General features: G+C 41.6%; 1 protein-coding gene across 1 annotated transcript in view; it reads right to left on the bottom strand.

Annotated features, from left to right (window-relative positions):
• The window catches only part of LOC126235662 (probable multidrug resistance-associated protein lethal(2)03659), a 338,456-nt gene that overhangs the window by 237,013 nt on the left and 79,424 nt on the right, over positions 1–22,019 (bottom strand). The window lies entirely within an intron of this gene.

The following is a 22,019-nucleotide window of genomic DNA, read 5'->3' as shown; positions in this document are numbered from 1 at the left end:
AAAACCAAACAAGTTCAGATGTGTGCACTATCAATACTGTTCTTAAATCACTTCATTGCCGCACCCCTTACTTCTGAACTGGCAGAAATTGGACGGCTTCAGATCGTTAATGCTTTTTGTCTACCACTCACTTAATAATAATAAAGCTGTGTACAGCACTATAGGAGTCCTTATGTAGTTACTGCTGTGTCATCCTGTCAATTAATCCATTTATCTGTTTCGAAAAAAGTAATGAAGCAATTTCTGGACAACTGCAGATACTATCTACAACTTGGAGAGGGCATTTTCTTGAGATATTTAGCATTTGTTACGTATATGTTTCACTCTTATCATCATCGACGTACGGGATAGAGCACTTCATATGTGTGAAGTGGGTGGACTAAGTGAGGAACCAGTGACCTCCTCCGCATTAATGCTGCAAACTGAGAAAAATTTATTGTTGATAACTTACATGGTTCAAATGGCTCTGAGCACTATGCGACTTAAGTTCTGAGGTCATCAGTCGCCTAGAACTTAGAACTAATTAAACCTAACTAACCTAAGGACATCACACACATTCATGCCAGAGGCAGGATTCGAACCTGCGACCGTAGCGGTCGGTCGGTTCCAGACTGTAGCCCCTAGAACCGAACGGCCACTCCGGCCGGCGATAACTTATATAATCAATGCTAGAGTCTCACAAAATCGTGGTAACGGTAATCATCTTTTGAAAGTAATTTAGTTTCATGACTGAAACAGAATCGAATCGTTTAGTTTTTATCCTTCAGAAAATTTCGTTTTGCCCCTCAGGGAGCAATTACCCCCAGGTTGGAACCACGGATCCAGTGTGACATTTCATTCCATGGAACCATAAAATGCGATGCTTCAGAACTAAAAATCTTGCAGTAATAATTTGCTGGGCTATTATACTGTTTTCGAATGAATTTTCTTGGAAACCCCAAAAGCTGTCCCCGTTTGTGGAGTACATATTCAGGGAGGTTAACGATCATTTGGGAGTGGTGGGTGCTGGGTGGGAGCAGAAGAACTCAGTGCTGGTTGGGGCAGCGCTCAGCCAACAGCAGGCCGCTGTGTACCGTGAGCAGAAGCTCACCCCCACCCTATTTCCGAGCGAGGTGGTACCACTATATCCAACTGTTTTCGTAGACCTCTTCTCGGTAGACATCCAGCCTTCACACCCCTTGTCATTAGAGTTGTGAAGGGCCTCCGTCTACCAAGAAAAAGTCTACAGAAACAAGTTGAATACAGAGGTACCTATAATGGTCCAGACGTTTAGATGAGTTACCTGGTTACGTGTCTAGAGGCCAGAAGATGGTGCCAATGAGGCACCGAAACTGGCAGCTAAATAAACATATTGCATAAAATTACGGCTCTTGGTATTTATTGCCTTCAAGACTTCGACCAGCCACAGTCCCATTACATTTGCACAAGATCAAATTACAGAAACTAAATATTTTATACTAATTTCTTCGGTTCATCGCTTCCTCGTTGCGTGTACATGTTGGCGTGTAGGATAGTGGTTGGTGAAAATTTTGCTCCAGTTCTGAGGAGAAAACCTATTCGCCGCCATGTTCGTAGAGAAAGGAAGGAAGGTTCGAATTTAACGTTCAATCAATGTCGAAGATGTAAGAAGCTGAAATACTACCGCACGTCGCCTAGGGTGAGATAGAAAATGTGTGTGTGTGAAATATTATGGGACTTAACCGCTAAGGTCATCAGTCCCTACGCTTACACACTACTTAACCTAAATTATCCTAAGGACTAACACACACACCCATGCCCAAGGGAGGACTCGTACTTCCGCCGGAACCAGCCGCAAAGTCCATGACTGCAGCGCCTTGGACCGCTCGGCTAATCCCGCGCGGCGGTAAGATAAAGAATCAGCCATCAAAGGGGAGCTACGGAAACCATGGAAAAATCTAAATTGGATTCATCACCCTAGGATCTGCAACCCGCTTCTCCCAGATATAAGTCCAGTGGCCTAACAACTGTGCCAGCTCACTAAGGTCGCTACAGCAACTCGCTGTGCGGCACTCCTTGCAACTGAGAATAAATCCTCCTGTTGCGCTACTTACTAATCTTACTGTTATAATCTCTTTTCCTGTTTTTATTGGAGTACAATAATCTGTGTTACATCTAACTTGAACGTGGCTCCTGCAGTCTCACTTGTCTTTGGTTTTTCCAGTTTCCTTACAAGTTTCAAAGGTGGTGGGATATCATGAAATGGCCGCACCAGAGATGTTCGCTATTCAGTTTCTGCTTCTTCTGCTTGTGCTCTCTCCCTGCATGGGCGTAGGGAGGACATGGTTATTTATGGGTTGGCATGGTTAGTTTAAGGGGTGGACTCATGACCTTCCTGTCGCCACCCTGTTACCCCCGGCACGGGATATGTGTACCCCAGCTGTCTGCGTGTAGTGTTATTATGTGAAAGTGAGCTAAAGTTGTCTAAATGTTTACGAATTGTGTAACCGAGCCGGGCTTGGGGTACTAGACCGACATTTACCAAGAGGCATATGGGAAACCGCCTAAAAACCACTTCCACTCTGGCTGTCACTCCAACCTCGTTGCTAATCAAATGGTTCAAATGGCTCTGAGTACTTAGAACTACTTAAACCTAACTAACCTAAGGACATCACACAGATCCATGCCCGAGGCAGGATTCGAACCTGCGACCGTAGCGGTCGCGCGGTTCCAGACTGTAGCGCCTAGAACTCTCGGCCACTCCGGCCCGCAAGATAGGAAGTGACTTGTAGTGGTATAACGTATACAGCGGCATGCACCGTACGATGGCTTGCAGAGTGTGTAAACGGTGTGGATGAAAACATGGAAACACCAAAAACACAACACATTGGCATGCCTAATTAGTTGTATGAAAACTGTTCGCATTCAAAACAGCTTCTAGTCGTCTCGGAATGGATAAACATGGGTCACGTGTAGTTTTCAAGGGAGTCTTATACTATTCTTCCTGCAAAATAGCGGTAAATTCAGATAACCATGATGGAAGTGGATAGCGATCAAGCAACCTTCTCTTCAAAGTACCCTCAAAGCCTCGATAAATTGAGATCTGGAGACTGCGGTGTCCAAGGGAGGGAGACCCAACATTTCATTCTCGGACTCACAAAACCAGTTGGGGGCCGATGCGAGCTGTGCGAACAGGCGCCCTGCCGTCTTGCAACGCAGTATTACCATTTTGGAACAAACATTGTACCACAGGGTGGACTTGTTCAGCCAAAAGGGTCACATAGTCCTTGGCAGTAATGTGACCTTGCAGAGTATCCATGGGGTGTGTGGAACACCACGATATGGAAGCCCGAACCATCACTGAACCATTGCCGTGTTTCGCTCTTGGTACGTAAACTCTGCCAGAAGTTGTGAACAGTTTGAAAGAAAACTGATCCAACCAAATTACATTCTTCCACTATTCCATAGTCCAGGCCTTACGGCACCATGTTTTCCTGTTACGGGAATTTTACATCATTGATGAGTAGTTTTGGAATTTAGCTCTCCCAGCATTTCCTTGGTTGTGGAGCTCCCTCCTTCATGTTTTGGTGCCTACAGTGTTTCTGAGTGCAACATTCAGTGCTGCAGTGACTTCTGCAGCTGTCGCACTCTTTATTTTTCGTTACAGTCCTCTTTCGTGACTGTCCGTCACGATCACTCGACACAACTTCCGTCTGTGTTGTGTATTAGGGGATGACGTTTTTCCGCTTTCCCTACATGCCGCATAAAACTTGGACACGGTGCCTCTTGAAAACACTTCGGCTGCCTTCGTTACGGAATGAGTCACCGTAAGAGCACCAACAGTTTTCCCAGGTTCGAATTCATGTAGCTTCGACATAATGCACTCTCAACTGCAAATAACACTTTTCTGAGAACTGTTGACACTTGCAATGTCTTGAGGACACTGCGTGGGTGCCGTTCGTGGTGAAAAACAACAGCACAATCAGCGGTTTGGCCAACATGTGCATTTACACTGAGGATGCCTTGTAACTCAGTGTCAGAGCTCACGCGGCGCAGGTCAGCATCTTAACGTGACGAGGACTCAGTAAGTCTTTGGGAGTCCACTGCAGAAATGTTGAGCCACAGAGCCGACCATAATTGCATAAGTGTTGCCAGTGCAGGATGTTGTGCACCAAGAGACCTCTCGATGTTCGGTGGGATTCATGTCGGGCTATCGAGAATGTTCTGACAAGGCGCATTGTCATCCAGAAAACTTCCGTCGTTGTTTGCGAACATGAAATCCATGAACGGTTGCATGTGGCCTACAAGTAGTCGAACATAACCATGTACCGTCAGTGATCGTTTGAATAGAACCAGAGGGCCTCTTCCCCCGCCCGGGTTCCCGGGTTCGATTCCCGGCGGGGTCAGGGATTTTTCTCTGCCTCGTGATGCCTGGGTGTTGTGTGATGTCCTGAGGTTACTTAGGTTTAAGTAGTTCTAAGTTCTAGGGGACTGATGACCGTAGATGTTAAGTCCCATAGTGCTCAGAGCCATTTTGAACCAACCAGAGGGTCCAGTCCATTCCATGTAAACATAGCCCACATCTTTACAGAGCCACCATAATCTTGAACACTGTGTTCTTCACAACTTGGGTCCACTCGAAACCTACCGTCAGCTCTTACGAACTGAAATCGGGACTCACCTGACCAGACCACTGTTTCCCAGTCGTCTCCACGCGACATGGTCATGAGTCCGGGAGAGTCGCTGCAGACGATGACGTACTGTCAGCAAACGCATCTGCGTCGGTCGTCTGGTGCCGTAGCTCACTACCGCCAGATTTCGTCGCACTGTCCTAACGAATGCTGCTTGTGTGTCAGCATTTTAGAACTGACAACTCTACGCAAACGCTGCTGCTCTCGGTCATTAAGTGGTGAGAGGTAATACCAGGAATTTGATGTTCTCGGCATACTCTTGACACTGGATACCGTAACACGATTTCCGAAATGGAATTACCTTTCCGTCTAGCTGCAACAACCATTCCGCGTTCTGTTAGTTCCCGTCGTGCGGTCATAATCACTTCGGGAACCTCTTCACATGGGTCCCCTGAGTACAAGTGACAGCTCCGTCAATGCACCGCCGTTTTATACCTTGTGTACGCGATGCTACCGCCACATATATATCTTCATATCACTATCCCGCGACTGTTCTCACCTAAGTGTAAATAATGGCTTTCAGCGGCCGCTGTTTCGCTCACCTAGACTATATGATGTGAACAGATTTTTTATTTCCTTTTCTCTAATTGAATTTTTATGTTTTTCAGAAATTGCAAAACCTAAACTTTTAATAAATGAAAAGCACCAGTTTATTTTTGTTCTACAATAAACTTTTCACGAGAATTAAGAATACAGAAGCATGGCCTTTTGAGAATGTAATTCTGAGCAAAAAGCGATGCTGGTAGCACGTTCTTGTTGTATTTCGATAGAAACTTTCATCCCCTAACGGATATTTCTTTTACCTAGCCGAATAGTCAAATAACATTTTCCATAGCTTTAGTTTAAAATTTTTTTAATATAAATAAATATTTTCTTAAGATTTTTCATTCCCTATTTCACCTCCTTAGGGGTTGAAGTCCAAAAAAAGTGAAACACACATTTTTCTAACGGAGAATTCAAATACAAATTTCCATAGATTTAGCTTTGAAAATGCTTTAATAGTGAAATAATTTCATAAAACATGTTGTTGGCTCGAGTATCATGTCGTTTTTGGAAACCCAGAACCTACTCTGTAGGAATCATCATGGATTCCGGAAACAGCGATCGTGTGAGACCCAACTCGCTTTATTTGTTCGTGAGACCCAGAAAATATTAGATACGGGCTCCCAGGTAGATGCTATTTTTCTTGACTTCCGGAAGGCGTTCGATACAGTTCCGCACTGTCGTCTGATAATCAAAGTAAGAGCCTACGGAATATCAGACCAGCTGTGTGGCTGGATTGAAGAGTTTTTAGCAAACAGAACACAGCATGTTGTTATCAATGAAGAGACGTCTACAGACGTTAAAGTAACCTCTGGCGTGCTACAGGGGAGTGTTATGGGACCATTGCTTTTCACAATATATATAAATGACCTAGTAGACAGTGTCGGAAGTTCCATGCGGCTTTTCGCGGATGATGCTGTAGTATACAGAGAAGTTGCAGCATTAGAAAATTGTAGCGAAATGCAGGAAGATCTGCAGCGGATAGGCACTTGGTGCAGGGAGTGGCAACTGACCCTTAACATAGACAAATGTAATGTATTGCGAATACATAGAAAGAAGGATCCTTTATTGTATGATTATATGATAGCGGAACAAACACTGGTAGTAGTTACTTCTGTAAAATATCTGGGAGTACGCGTGCGGAACGATTTGAAGTGGAATGATCATATAAAATTAATTATTGGTAAGACCGGTGCCAGGTTGAGAATCATCGGGAGAGTCCTTAGAAAATGCAGTCCATCAACAAAGGAGGTGGCTTACAAAACACTCGTTCGACCTATACTTGAGTATTGTTCATCAGTGTGGGATCCGTATTAGATCGGGTTGACGGGGGAGGTAGAGAAGATCCGAAGAAGAGCAGCGCGTTTCGTCACAGGGTTATTTGGTAACCGTGATAGCGTAACGGAGATGTTTAGCAAACTCAAGTGGCAGACTCCGCAAGAAAAAAATGGTTCAAATGGCTCTGAGCACTATGGGACTCAACATCTGTGGTCATAAGTCTCCTAGAACTTAGAACTACTTAATCCTAACTAACCTAAGGACATCACACACATCCATGCCCAAGGCAGGATTCGAACCTGCGACCGTAGCGGTCGCGCGGTTCCTGACTGAGCGCCTAGAACCGCTAGACCACCGCGGCCGGTTAGACTCTGCAAGAGGCGCTCTGCATCGCGGTGTAGCTTGCTCGCCAGGTTTCGAGAGGGTGCGTTTCTGAATGAGGTATCGAATATATTGCTTCCCCCTACTTATACCTCCCGAGGAGATCACGAATGTAAAATTAGAGAGATTCGAGCGCGCACGGAGGCTTTCCGGCAGTCGTTCTTCCCGCGAACTATACGCGACTGGAACAGAAAAGGGAGGTAATGACAGTGGCACGTAAAGTGCCCTCCGCCACACACCGTTGGGTGGCTTGCGGAGTATAAATGTTGATGTAGATGAAAACTTTTTATGCCATATTTCACTCCCTTAGGAGGCAGGGCCTTCAAAAACACTGAAACACGTATTTTTATTTCTAACCGTAAAGTCAAATACCAATTTTTATAGATGTAGCTCTAAAAATGTTTTCGTAGCTTTTTAATAATGATTTACTAAAACAAACCTTTCACTCACTATTTTATCCCCTAGTAGCTGAATTTCCAAAAATGTTGAGTCTCGCAATATTTTATTTCTTACTGAGAAACAAATACCAATTTTCGTAGTTTTAGCTTCAAAACTACATAATAAAGACGTATTTTCAAAAAGCCATTGGTATTTGATTCATTTCAGTTATGAGAAGACTACTGTCTCATTGTTGTCCGTAGCAGAACCAGCAGAAATTCGAGTGTAAAGACCCTGCTGCATTCAAGTTATGAATATAGTATTCAAGCAAACTAGGGCGGAATAGGTCCAGGTCTTTTTAACTAAATTAATGAAACACCCAAGGAAAAAATTGATGAAGGTGATCAAAAGGATGTTAGGAACGTTTCTCTCTTCCGAATAAGAGTTTGCTGCCACACCCACTGTGTTAATTTTTATTTCGCAATACATAAGAAACATTGCATACACGAATACAACTAAAAATTGAAATAACTCTAGTACTTCGACGGTGTAGCCGACGATGTTGATCCTGTGCTAATTTTTTATAAATTTGCTTTGAATTGTTGGACTTTCTAAGTGGGTACTTTAGCTCCTCTTTCCCACTCACTCGTAGAAATGTTGCCATCCTGTCAGAAGACAAGTGGATCATGTCCACTTTGAGGCTGATATTGGAACGGCGATCAAACAAATTTTGTTGTACACATAATAGTGTTGTGTCATATTAAGAACTTTCCATGACCAACAAACGATACGAAAACTTACGGTAACTCTCATATCCCCAAAGTGCATTAACGAATAACACGCTGTACCTTACGCAGAACATAAATCTTATACAACACGTGTCGTAAGGAAACAAATTGCTATGTCACAAGGTCGGGATGTCAATTTGTTATGCTGACGTAGCACTGTACTGCTCTACAGTTTGATAAAAACTACTTCTTATTTGACGCTCTCAGTGAATGGTAACTCAGCGTTGCCACGTGCATGTTAGCAACGCTTCGATTCCGGCTTCGAGAAGTGCACCAAACTAGGAATGTTCGTTGATAAAATATATATGTATGTTTCAATATTATCGATACTCAAGTCACTGAAAGATCGTAACATCGATGTCAAATACAGTACATCGATTCTCGATGTTGATAAAAACCGAGTCATTTGTTACCACTCTCAACAATGTTTTCGTAATTTAAACGATGGTTCCTGAAGAGGGTCAGCAGCCTTTTCAGTAGTTGCAGGGGCAACAGCCTGGATGATTGACTCATCTGGCCTTGTAACACTAACCAAAACGGCCTTGTTGTGCTGGTACTGCGAACGGCTGAAAGCAAGGGGAAACTACAGCCGTAATTATTCCCGAGGGCATGCAGCTTTACTGTATGGTTAAATTATGATGGCGTCGTCTTGGGTAAAATATTCCGGAGGTAAAATAGTCCCACATTCTGATCCCCGGGCGGGGACTACTCAAGAGGACGTCGTTATCAGGAGAAAGAAAACTGGCGTTCTACGGATCGGTGCGTGGAATGTCAGATGCCTTAATCGGGCAGGTAGGTTAGAAAATTTAAATAGGGAAATGGATAGGTTAAAGTTAGATATGGTGGGAATTAGTGAAGTTCGGTGGCAAGAGGAACAAGACTTTTGGTGAGGTGACTATACAGGGTTATAAATACAAAATCAAATAGGGGTAATGTAGGAGTAGGTATAATAATGAATAAAACATTAGGTGTGCGGGTAAGCTACTACAAACAGCATAGTGAATGCATTATTGTAGCCAAGATAGACACGAAGCCCACGCCTACTACAGCAGTACAACTTTATATGCCAACTAGCTCTGCAGATGACGAAGAGATTGATGAAATATATGATGAGATAAAAGAAATTATTCAGATAGTGAAGGGAGACGAAAATTTAATAGTCATGGGTGAATGCAGATCGATAGTAGAAAAGGAAGAGAAGGAAACATATTAGGTGAATATGGATTGGGGGTAAGGAATGAAAGAGGAATCCGCCTAGTAGAATTTTGCACAGAGCATAACTTCATCAAAGGTAACACTTGGTTCAAGAACCATGAAAGAAGGTTGTATACATGGAAGAGCCCTGCAGATAGTGGAAGGTTTCAGAGAGATTACATAATGGTAAGGCAGAGATTTAAGGTTTTAAATTGTAAGACATTTCCAGGGGCAGATGTGGACTCTGACCACAATCTATTGGTTATGAACTGTAGATTACAACTGAAGAAACTGCAAAAATGTGGGAATTTAAGGATATGGGAACTGGATAAAATGACAGAACCAGAGGTTGTGGAGAGTTTCAGGGAGAGCATAAGGGAACAATTGACAGGAATGGAGGAACGAAATACAGTAGGTGAAGAATGGATAGCTTTGAGAGATGAAATAGTGAAGGCAGCAGAGGATCAAGTAGGTAAAAAGATGGGGGATAGTAGAAATCCTTGGGTAACTGAAGAAATATTGAATTTAATTGATGAAAGGAGAAAATATAAAAATTCTGTAAATGAAGCAGGCAAAAAAGAATACAATCGTCTCAAAAATGAGATCGACAGGAAGCGCAAATCGACTAAGCAGGGATGGCTTGATGACAAAAGTAAGGATGTAGAGGCATTTATCACCAGGGGTAAGATACATACTACCTAAAGAAAAATTAAAGAGACATTTGTAGAAAAGAGTATCATTTGTATGAATATCAAGAGCTCAGTTTGAAACCAAGTTCTAAGTAACGAACGGAAAGCAGAAAGGTGGAGGACAATATTATGGAAATGGAAGAGTATGACGATGAAATGGGAGATATGATGCTGCGTGAAGAGTTTGACAGAGCACTGAAAGGCCTAAGTCGAAACAAGGCCCCGGGAGTAGACAACAATCCATTAGAATTACTGATAGCCTTGGGAGAGACAGCCCTGACAAAACTCTACCATCTGGTGAGCAAGATTTATAAGACAGGCGAAATACCGTCAGTCTTCAAGAAGAGTATAATAATTCCAACCCCAAAGAAAGCATGTGTTGACAGATGTGAAAATTACCGACCTATCAGTTTAATAAGTCACAGCTGCAAAATGCTAACACGAATTCTTTACAGACGAATGGAAAAACTGGTAGAAGCCGACCTCGGAGAAGATCAGTTTGTATCCCGTAGAAATGTTGGAACACGTGAGGCAATACTGCCCCTACGACTTATCTTAGAAGATAGATTAAGGAAAGGCAAACCTACATTTCTAGCATTTGTAGACTTAGAGAAAGCTTTTGATAATGTTGACTGGAATACTCTCTTTCAAATTCTAAAGGTGGCAGGGGTAAAATAAAGGGAGCGAAAGGCTATTTACAATTTGTACAGAAAAGACATGGAAGTTGTAAGAGTCGAGGGGCATGAAAGGGAAGCAGTGGTTGGGAAGGGAGTGAGACAGGGTTGGAGCCTCTCCCCGATGCTATTCAATCTGCATATTGAACAAGCAGTGAAGGAAACAAAAGAAAAGTTCGGAGTAGGTATTAAAATCCATGGAGAAGAAATAAAAACTTTGAGGTTCGCCAATGACATTTATATTCTGTCAGAGACAGCAAAGGACTTGGAAGAGCACTTTAACGGAATGGATAGTGTCTTGAAGGGAGGATATAAGATGAACATCAACACGTGCTAAACGAGGATAATGGAATGTAGTCGAATTAAATCAGGTGATGCTGAGGGACTTAGATTAGGAAATGAGACACTTAATGTAGAAGATGAGTTTTGCTATTTGGGGAGCAAAATAACTGATGATGGTCGAAGTAGAGAGGATATAAAATGTAGACTGGCAATGGCAGGCAAGGGATTTCTGAAGAAGAGAAATTTGTTAACATCGAGTATAGATTTAATTGTCAGGAAGTCGTTTCTGAAAATATTTGTGTGGAGTGTAGTCATGTATTGAAGTGAAACATGGACGATAAATTGTTTAGACAAGAAGAGAATAGAAGCTTTCGAAATGTGGAGCTACAGAAGAATGGTGAAGATTAGATGCGTGAACGACATAACCAATGAGGGGGTATTGAATGGGATTGGGGAGAAGAGAAATTTGTGGCACAACTTGACTAGCAGAAGGGATCGGTTGGTAGAACATGTTCTGTGGCATCAAGCGATCACCAATTTAGTATTGGAGGGCAGCGTGGAGGGTAAAAATCGTGAAGGGAGACCAAGAGATGAATACACTAAGAAGATTCAGAAAGATGTAGGTTGCAGTAGGTACTGGGAGATGAAGAGGCTTGCACTGGATAGAGTAGCATGGAGAGCTGCATCAAACCAGTCTCAGGACTGAAGACCACCACAACAACAACAACAACATGTTGACAAAAATACGTATTTAAATCCGGAGGTACGCGTAAAACATCAGCCGATATTGTGCTCAATACATTCTCTAAAAATTATTTCGAGCAGTTAGTTCGCAGGCTCACTCGAATAGTAAAAGGTTGTGAAAACGCACTTGACCTCTTAGCAACAAATAATCCTGAGCTAACAACGAACGTCAAAACGGATACAGAGATTAATGAACACAAGGTTGTCGTAGAGAAGAAGAAGGGCTGAAGAAGTATTATTCACAATCACACATTGGTAGACATCTAGGAGTGACAAATGGAGGAGGCTCCTGATCCTCTTCACATTCAGTTCTGGGCGGAAACATTCCATCATTTTGGCATTATTAAATTACTATTGTTGACTGCACTTTTTATCGCCTGTCGTCACTGTCAATGTCGTTCTGATTTTCACATTTTATTGAGGGCCAACAAGTAGCTTTTGGATCAGTTTTCGTCATGTTTAGGAATAGGCCTCCACTCAATAGTGAACTTTTGTGTCTGGGATTAATATTCTGAAACTTTTTTAGCGAAATTCAAAGAGAAGTAATGAATGATACCAAATATTTTTCGACAAGTTTCAGTCTTTGCTTAAAAAGCAAGATAAAATCACCAAACAATTAAAGAAATTGTATTTTATACATTTCGTGTTCACGTCACCTCAGCATTTGCCAAAAGAGAGTTATCGATGATGGGTGCAAACCTGCGACAAAAGAAAGTCAGATCTTCAATAAATTTAAATACAAATTAAATGTTCGTGTATTTAAACAGAAACTTATAATGTAACACTATTATTAACCATTTAAAAGCAACCAAAAATCCATATTTAAAGCCCGAAGTAGAAAAAATTCGTATTCAAGTAAATAATATATAAATTTTGAAAATATATGACTTTTAGAAATCACCTCTTCCTGAAATGAGCTACCCAGAGATTGAGTAAAACATTCATACAACTGACTGAACTCGACTGGTGTCAGTCATACATATAGCTGATGTGCCCGCGGAGACTGGTTTCATTCGCTTGTTTCATTCTACTGAAAAAGAAAAAGCAATCTACTGGCCAAAATCAGTCGTTAAAAACTATCAGTTGTCCCCGCACTATCGAACACTGCAAGTGAAGTGTCACTTTAAGTGTGGTGTACTGGCAGTCAGCGCCTGACAGTTCGTGTGTGAGACTGACAGCCCTGACTGGAGGACGAGTGTCTGCTACGAAGCAGTTTTAATCGGCTCACAGTAGAGTGCCTGACTTTAGCTCCCGTTTCCTTTGTGCTCTCACCTTCCGACATCCTCACAGTCCATCCCTCTCTGCAAAAGCAGGAGCCCAGTCGGAGCTCCCGCATCTGGGCATCACTGCTTACATGGGCCTAGTCTAGAAACTCAGTTTCCATCGCTTCTTTGTACTTGTCCCTTTTTTTTCTCTTTTTTTTTTAAAAAAAGTAACTGCACAATTATATTTCTGCCTACCTTGGAGTACAATCTATTTGGGCATAGTGCATGTGGTGTTTTGTTTTCATAAGACGTGAGTAATTTTGAAATAATGGCGCAGCCGTTCCTCTGGATTAGGTAGAACTCTGTCAGTGTACCATAAAATGCTGTAATCTCTGTGGTAGCCATCCCTTCCTTCTACTTCAGCTTAATTTCACCTTAGTTTTTAGAAGGGAACAGAACAGGGCTATGAGAATATATTTAAGAAAATTTTATGTACCGGTACCTAGTGCGGCTGCTTGGCAAATATCATCTCAGTGCTTTCTCCTCTGTATGTTTGCTCTAAACACCATGACCGAGTTGTTCATTAAGATACTGTTATTTATCGTTTAAGATCTGCTGGTAAGTGGTGGGAAAGTCTTATTTATTCATAAATAAAACTGAACCCGTAGACCCCTTCGTGACAGTTTATCTCCACGACCACATATCAGCCTCTGTGTGTGTGTGTGTGTCAGTTCTATTTGTTTGTATTTTTTCGTTTTTAGGTAAAGGGTATACAACGTATTAAAATGAAGTTTATCTGTTGAAAATGTTCTGGAAATTTCAGGAATGTTCTGATATATTCTGGAATGACAGGGATGTTACTTATGTTCTATATTTTAGGGTGACCTCCCATACTGGGTAAATGACAATATGCAATATTATATTTCACACTGTGCCTTATAAGGCGAATATCAGCTTGAACACGTTAGTAAGAAGTGAAAGCTCAATGTGAGCACTTTAGTGAGAATTTGAGAGAGATCTTTTAACGTGATATAATACAGGTTAGTGACTTTCAGTGTTTCGGTGCCTAAATGTATGAGTATTTACATCATATTGTTCGGAAACTCAGACGCGCAAGGCAGCGCGAAAAAAATGAAAAGGAGAGGTAGATAATTTTTCTCAGAACTGGCATATTGTAAATGCTTGAGAACAAGTCAAAACGACAGACAGCATCAAAATATTCATTTTTCATTAATTGCAGAAAATATCACACAAATGTAGTAAAAAATGTTTTCTATCTGAACACACAGATGTTTTTCCGCAGGGTTTAATCATGGGTCCCCTTCTGTTCTTGATATATGTGAATGACCTCCCTTCTTATCTGAAACAAGAAGCTAGACTGACACTGTTTGCTGACGACACAAGCATCATTATTAATCCAGTGAAAGAAACTCCAATAGAAAATGATACAAATAACGTCTTTGGAAAACTTATTGATTGGTTTTCTGCGAATGAGCTTGCTCTGAACTTTGAAAACACACAGTTTGTCCAATTTTCTGCTGCAAGGAGTACAGTTCCTTCAATAAATATATCACATCAACAGAAGTCATTGGACAGGGTAGAGCATACTAAGTTTTTGGGTGTACATATCTTAATTGGAAAATTCATATTTTGGATTTCCTAAAGCGACTAGGTTCAACAACTTTCGCAATCAGAATAATTGCTAATCTTGAGAATACAGAAATTAGCAAGCTAACATACTTTGAATACTTTCACTCTCTGATGTCATACGGAATAATGTTTTCGGGTAACTCAACACTAAGGCAAAAAGGTATTCACCGTTCAAAAGACAGTCGTTAGAATAATGTATGCGACACATAGTCGCACATCTTGTAGGCATCTCTTTAAAACATTAGGAATTCTTACAACAGCCTCACACTACACTTACTCGGTAATGAAATTTTTTGTCAACAACATGGACCAGTTTAAAAACAACAGTGACATTCATGATTATAATACCAGAAGAAAGAAAGACTTACACTATCCTCTACTTAACCTATCTTTGGCACAGAAAGGGGTAAAATATGCTGCTGTAAAACTCTTTGATAAATTACCAGATGAAATAAAATGTCTGGCAGACAGCAGTAACAGCCTTAAAAATAAATTGAAATCATATATCCTTGACAACTCCTTCTATACCACAGATGAATTTTTCAATAGGAATAAATAAATCTATATTTATGTATTTTTGTGCCATTTAAGGGCCTGGAGTAGGTAACAAAAATTTTAAGCTTAAAAAAAACCTTCATTCATGTCTGCATTTCTTATGCACTTGACACGTTCCACATCATAACGGTTACCATGAGACTGATCAATTGAACACGTAACAAACTAACTTTGGCTGCTATGAGAATGTCTCCCGTCGCCTAGTACTGTATGATACAAGCATAGGATAGTCAGACAAACTGAATGATGTCAGTCAACACCAATTAATGGTCAAATAAACAATTTAATATTGCTGTTACATTTAAATCACTGAAGCATCTTGGGTGTAATAAGTTGTCACTGGCTGCTTCACTATGACCTTTAACTCATTGTTGAAAGTTTTATAGTATGAAATAACACAAAGGTAGAAGTCAAAAACTTCAGCTGTTGTCATCCACTATTATCTGACAGAAAATATCAGCGTGTAAGTCGCAGCACTCAATGATCCCTAGTCAATTATTTATCATCATCATCATCATCATCATTTAAGACTGATTATGCCTTTCAGCGTTCAGTCTGGAGCATAGCCCCCCTTATACAGTTCCTCCATGATCCCCTATTCAGTGCTAACATTGGTGCCTCTTCTGATGTTAAACCTATTACTTCAAAATCATTCTTAACCGAATCCAGGTACCTTCTCCTCGGTCTGCCCCGACTCCTCCTACCCTCTACTGCTGAATCCATGAGTCTCTTGGGTAACCTTGCTTCTCCCATGCGTGTAACATGACCCCACCATCTTAGTCTGTTCGCCCTGACTGCTACATCTATAGAGTTCATTCCCAGTTTTTCTTTGATTTCCTCATTGTGGACACCCTCCTGCCATTGTTCCCATCTACTAGTACCTGCAATCATCCTAGCTACTTTCATATCCGTAACCTCAACCTTGTTGATAAGGTAACCTGAATCCACCCAGCTTTCGCTCCCATACAACAAAGTTGGTCGAAAGATTGAACGGTGCACAGATAACTTAGTCTTGGTACTGACTTCCTTCTTGCAGAAGAGAGTAGATCGTAGCTGAGCGCTCACTGCACTAGCTTTGCTACACCTCGCTTCCAGTTCTTTCACTATGTTGCCATCCTGTGAGAATATGCATCCTAAGTACTTGAAACCGTCCACCTGTTCTAACTTTGTTCCTCCTATTTGGCACTCAATCCGTTTATATTTCTTTCCCACCGACATTACTTTCGTTTTGGAGATGCTAATCTTCATACCATAGTCCTTACATTTCTGATCTAGCTCTGAAACATTACTTTGCAAACTTTCAATCGAATCTGCCATCACAACTAAGTCATCCGCATATGCAAGACTGCTTATTTTGTGTACACATATCTTAATCTCACCCAGACAGTCTATTGTTTTCAACATATGATCCATAAATAATATGAACAACAGTGGAGACAGGTTGCAGCCTTGTCTTACCCCTGAAACTACTCTGAACCATGAACTCAATTTACCGTCAACTCTAACTGCTGCCTGACTATCCATGTAAAGACCTTTAATTGCTTGCAAAAGTTTGCCTCCTATTCCATAATCTTGTAGAACAGACAATAACTTCCTCCTAGGAACCCGGTCATATGCCTTTTCTAGATCTATAAAGCATAGATACAATTCCCTGTTCCACTCATAACACTTCTCCATTATTTGCCGTAAGCTAAAGATCTGGTCCTGACAACCTCTAAGAGGCCTAAACCCACACTGATTTTCATCCAATTGGTCCTCAACTAATACTCGCACTTTCCTTTCAACAATACCTGAGAAGATTTTACCCACAACGCTGATTAAAGAGATACCTCTGTAGTTGTTACAATCTTTTCTGTTTCCATGTTTAAAGATTGGTGTGATTACTGCTTTTGTCCAGTCTGATGGAACCTGTCCCGACTCCCAGGCCATTTCAATTATCCTGTGTAGCCATTTAAGACCTGACATTCCACTGTATTTGATGAGTTCCGACTTAATTTCATCCACCCCAGCCGCTTTATTGCACTGCAATCTATTGACCATTTTTTTCCACTTCCTCAAATGTGATCCTATTTCCATCATCATTCCTATCCCATTCTACCTCGAAATCTGAAACATTACTGATCGCATTTTCACCTACATTGAGCAACTCTTCAAAATATTCCCTCCATCTGCCCAAGGCATCCACAGGATTCACCAGCAGTTTTCCTGACCTGTCCAAAATACTTGTCATTTCCTTCTTACCTCCCTTTCGAAGACTGCTAATTACACTCCAGAATGGTTTTCCAGCAGCTTGACCCATAGTCTCCAACCTGTTTCCAAAGTCTTCCCACGATTTCTTCTTGGATGCTGCAATTATCTGTTTGGCTTTGTTTCTTTCTTCAACATAACTTTCTCTGTCTACCTGGGTTCTGGTATGTAGCCATTTTTGATACGCCTTCTTTTTCCTTTTACAGGCTGCCTTGACTGTATCATTCCACCAAGCTGTTTGCTTCATCCTACTTTTACACACTACTGTTCCAAGACATTCTTTAGCCACTTCTAGTACTGTGTCCCTGTACCTTGTCCATTCCTTTTCCAATGACTGTAATTGACTACATTCAACTAACTGGTACCTTTCTGAGATCGCTGTTATGTACTTGTGCCTGATTTCCTTATCCTGAAGTTTCTCCACTCTTATCCTCCTACATATGGATCTGACCTCCTGCACTTTCGGCCTCACAATCCCAATTTCACTGCAGATTAAATAATGATCAGTGTCATCAAAGAATCCCCTGAATACACGTGTGTCCCTCACAGCCTTCCTGAATTCCTGATCTGTTATTATATAGTCAATGACAGATCTGGTTCCCCTGCCTTCCCAAGTATACCGGTGAATGTTCTTATGTTTGAAAAAGGAGTTTGTGATTACTAAGCCCATACTGACACAGAAATCCAAAAGTTGTTTCCCGTTCCTGTTGGCCTCCATATCCTCTCCAAATTTACCCATAACCTTTTCATACCCTTCTGTTCGATTTCCAATCCTGGCGTTAAAATTACCCATGAGCAGAACACTGTCCTTGTCCTTTACTCTAACAACTACATCACCGAGTGCCTCATAAAAACTATCCATCTTATCTTGATCTGTCCCTTCACAATGCGAATATACTGACACAATCCTAATTTTCTTGCTAGACACTGTCAAATCTATCCACATCAGTCGTTCGTTTACATACCTTATTGCAACTACACTGGGTTCCATTTCTTTCCTGATGTAAAGCCCTACACCCCATTGTGCTATTCCTGCTTTGACTCCTGACAGGTAGACCTTGTATTCTCCCACTTCCTCTTCTTTCTCACCCCTTACCCGAATGTCACTAACAGCTAAAACGTCCAGCCCCATCTTACTTGCAGCCTCTGCCAGCTCTACCTTCTTCCCAGAGTAGCCCCCATTGATATTAATAGCTCCCCATCTCATTACCATTTGTTTGCCAAGTCGTGTCTTAGGAGTCCCTGGTTTGTCAGTTAGAGGTGGGACTCCGTCACCTCCAAAGGTCCGAGGCATTTTGCTCTGATTGTTGCCAGCATCATATTTAAAGTACCAGGGAAGCAGGTTGCTAGCCTTACTTGCCCCGAGTCCCATTGGGTTTTACCCCTAACGGCTGAGGGACTAACCGGTGGATTTGGTAGTCTTTGCCATATGAGCACAAAGGTGACCACGACTCAGAATATGTCCGAGATGCCCAGCCTTATTCCAAAGTAACTGGTATCCCGACTGTCGGGACCACTTACTTGGCCACTCATACGTTGCCCGTGGTTCATGAACTAGGACATGACTACAGGAACCCACACCATGAACCACATCAATTATTTATTACCTCACTAAAATTCCAGCTTATTTTCTGTGTTTGCTTGCATTCTGTTACACTGGCATGTGTTTCCAGAAGCACTATTGTAGCACAGCATTTAGAATATTCATTAATCATTAAGGTCTGAAGTTTAGCTCCATTTTTATATAGACACTATGTTACTTATTACTGACTTTAAAATGCTATGATATTAACTAGACTGTTTCCGTGATATCACATGCTGTTATGTACAACTATTAGATTCGTGGTTCTGCGTTGGTGACTGATTAAATTATCGATGGCTCGTAGGTTAGGGGTCTCCTTTTGCTCCTGATTTACAATCGGCTATTCTCTTGATCCGACTGTATTCATATGGAAGTAGGTCGGGAGAAGATTACACCTAGATAGCAGATTGTAGTGTACTACAAAACGCAACTAAGCTTATGATTACCATTGTTACATACTAGTCGTTTTACCGCTGTCTGTCCCATTTTAAGAAGCCTGTCTGCGATAAGACGGTGTTTATCTAATTATGGAGACTATGTAGCTGATAGGCTTACAAGACTGCACGGACTTTGATCTGCCTGGTGTTGATAAGCGACAAGGTACGTGTGTGAGTGCAACAGGAGTACTGTAGTTAATCGAGGAATGAAGAATCAGGAATATGCTGGTTGATCTCGCTGTAAGTCGTGTCCACCGAGGCTCACTTGCACTGCATCTTCGTTTTTAGGTTCACGAAGGGGCTTATCACGTTTATCGTGCTAGAACAAAATGATAACTGAATTCTATGAACTTGAAGGAAGAGGAAAATAATTATTGGAGACTGGTGACAAATGATCTGAGGTATTGGTGAGTAAGTTAACTGTGTCGATAAAATATATGAATCTCAACAGTCTTTTAAAAGCTACAGGAGGCAGAAATAATATCTTTAGGGAAACATATAGCGTCAAGACAATAAGAAAGCTGGAGTCTTGGTGTGAAGGTTATAAGCAAAGTTTAGTTAGGCACAGTGGTCCAGTATGGGCTGTAATTATCGTATGGCAGTGAAACTGGGTCAATATTCTAAAACGTTAATGCGGACCCCATTTACACTGCCAAAAAAAAAAAAAAAAAAAAAAAAAAAAGGTGGGGGGGCTTCCACTTTTCGCCACGAAGTGCAAATCTCGCACTACCAATGCAGGAAAGATGTATAGAAATGTTTTCATCCGTAAAATGGATTAGGAACGGGATGTGGGCAGGAAAGGTCAGACAAGGGAGAAATTAATAATGTTAATTTTATTATTAAACCACCACTTACACAGTTCGTTCGATATGTGCACCGGAGACGTTGAAGAGATATTGTACAGCGTCAGAATTGCACCTGGTGGCCAAAATTAGAACCAATTTTTTCAATGTAAATTGTTTCCATATTAACGTATTAGAATATCTATTGTGTTTGGCTGCCATACGATAATTACAGCCCCCAATGGACCTCTCTGAGTGACTGCACTTTAATTATAATCACCTGGTATTAAAGTGTCAATATGAATGAAGAGAACCTGAAACAAGTAAGCAGTTCGCGGAACTAAACAGCATAATGAAGGATGGTAGACGCAACCATCAGATTAAGTGCAGAAATTCACAAGCTAAGTTTGGGTTGAACAAGTAGCAGCTACTGACATTGAATGAAGGAAAAACCTTGATTGCATCGTTTCTCTCTACACATTATAGAAATAAACAATAGATATTACAAGACTTTGAAAAGGATAGGGTGTGCGGATAGCACCCCCTCATCCCCCACCCCCACATCCTGTGCTGCACAGGTAGGAAGTACTCTCTGCCACACAGTATATGTACAAAGCACTCTCTGCCATGCAAAACTGGTGTGAAACACCCTCAGCCACGCCATACTGGTCCTAAACACCCTCTGCCATGCACACTCAGTACAAACCACTGTATGCCACGGAACATTGGCGCAGAGCACTAGCTACCGCACAATATCAGTATACAGCATCCCCTGTCATACAACATTTGTACAGAGCACCCTGTCCTCTACCACACAACTATGGTATGGAGCGCCCTCTACTATGAAGTACTCTTATGAAGCATCTTTGCCCTAGATCAGTCAGTGAGAGAGTGAAACATTGGTATGGAGCACCCTCTGCTATGAAGTACTCTTATAAAGCATCTTTGCCCTAGATCAGTCAGTGAGAGAGTGAAACATTGGTATGGAGCACCCTCTACTATGAAGTACTCTTATAAAGCATCTTTGCCCTAGATCAGTCAGTGAGAGAGTGAAACATTGGTATGGAGCGCCCTCTACTATGAAGTACTCTTATAAAGCATCTTTGCCCTAGATCAGTCAGTGAGAGAGTGAAACATTGGTATGGAGCGCCCTCTGCTATGAAGTACTCTTATGAAGCATCTTTGCCCTAGATCAGTCAGTGAGAGAGTGAAACATTGGTATGGAGAGCCCTCTACTATGAAGTACTCTTATAAAGGATCTTTGCCCTAGATCAGTCAGTGAGAGATTGAAACATTGGTATGGAGCACCCTCTACGATGAAGTACTCTTATAAAGCATCTTTGCCCTAGATCAGTCAGTGAGAGAGTGAAACATTGGTATGGAGCACCCTCTACTATGAAGTACTCTTATAAAGCATCTTTTCCCTGGATCAGTCAGTGAGAGAGTGAAACATTGGTATGGAGCTGGAGCGCCCTCTGCTATGAAGTACTCTTATGAAGCATCTTTGTCCTAGATCAGTCAGTGAGAGAGTGAAACATTGATATGGAGCACCCTCTACTATGAAGTACTCTTATAAAGCATCTTTGCCCTAGATCAGTCATTGAGAGAGTGAAACATTGGTATGGAGCACCCTCTACTATGAAGTACTCTAATAAAGCATCTTTGCCCTAGATCAGTCAGTGAGAGAGTGAAACATTGGTATGGAGCACCCTCTACTATGAAGTACTCTTATAAAGCATCTTTGCCCTGGATCAGTCAGTGAGAGAGTGAAACATTGGTATGGAGCACCCTCTACTATGAAGTACTCTTATAAAGCATCTTTGCCCTAGATCAGTCAGTGAGAGAGTGAAACATTGGTATGGAGCGCCCTCTGCCATGAAGTACTCTTATGAATCATCTTTGCCCTAGATCAGTCAGTGAGAGAGTGAAACATTGGTATGGAGCACCCTCTACTATGAAGT

This window comes from Schistocerca nitens, chromosome 2 (genome assembly GCF_023898315.1).
Source record: "Schistocerca nitens isolate TAMUIC-IGC-003100 chromosome 2, iqSchNite1.1, whole genome shotgun sequence".
Classification (NCBI taxonomy): Eukaryota; Metazoa; Arthropoda; class Insecta; order Orthoptera; family Acrididae; genus Schistocerca; species Schistocerca nitens.
This window is presented reverse-complemented; position numbering and strand designations above follow the sequence as displayed.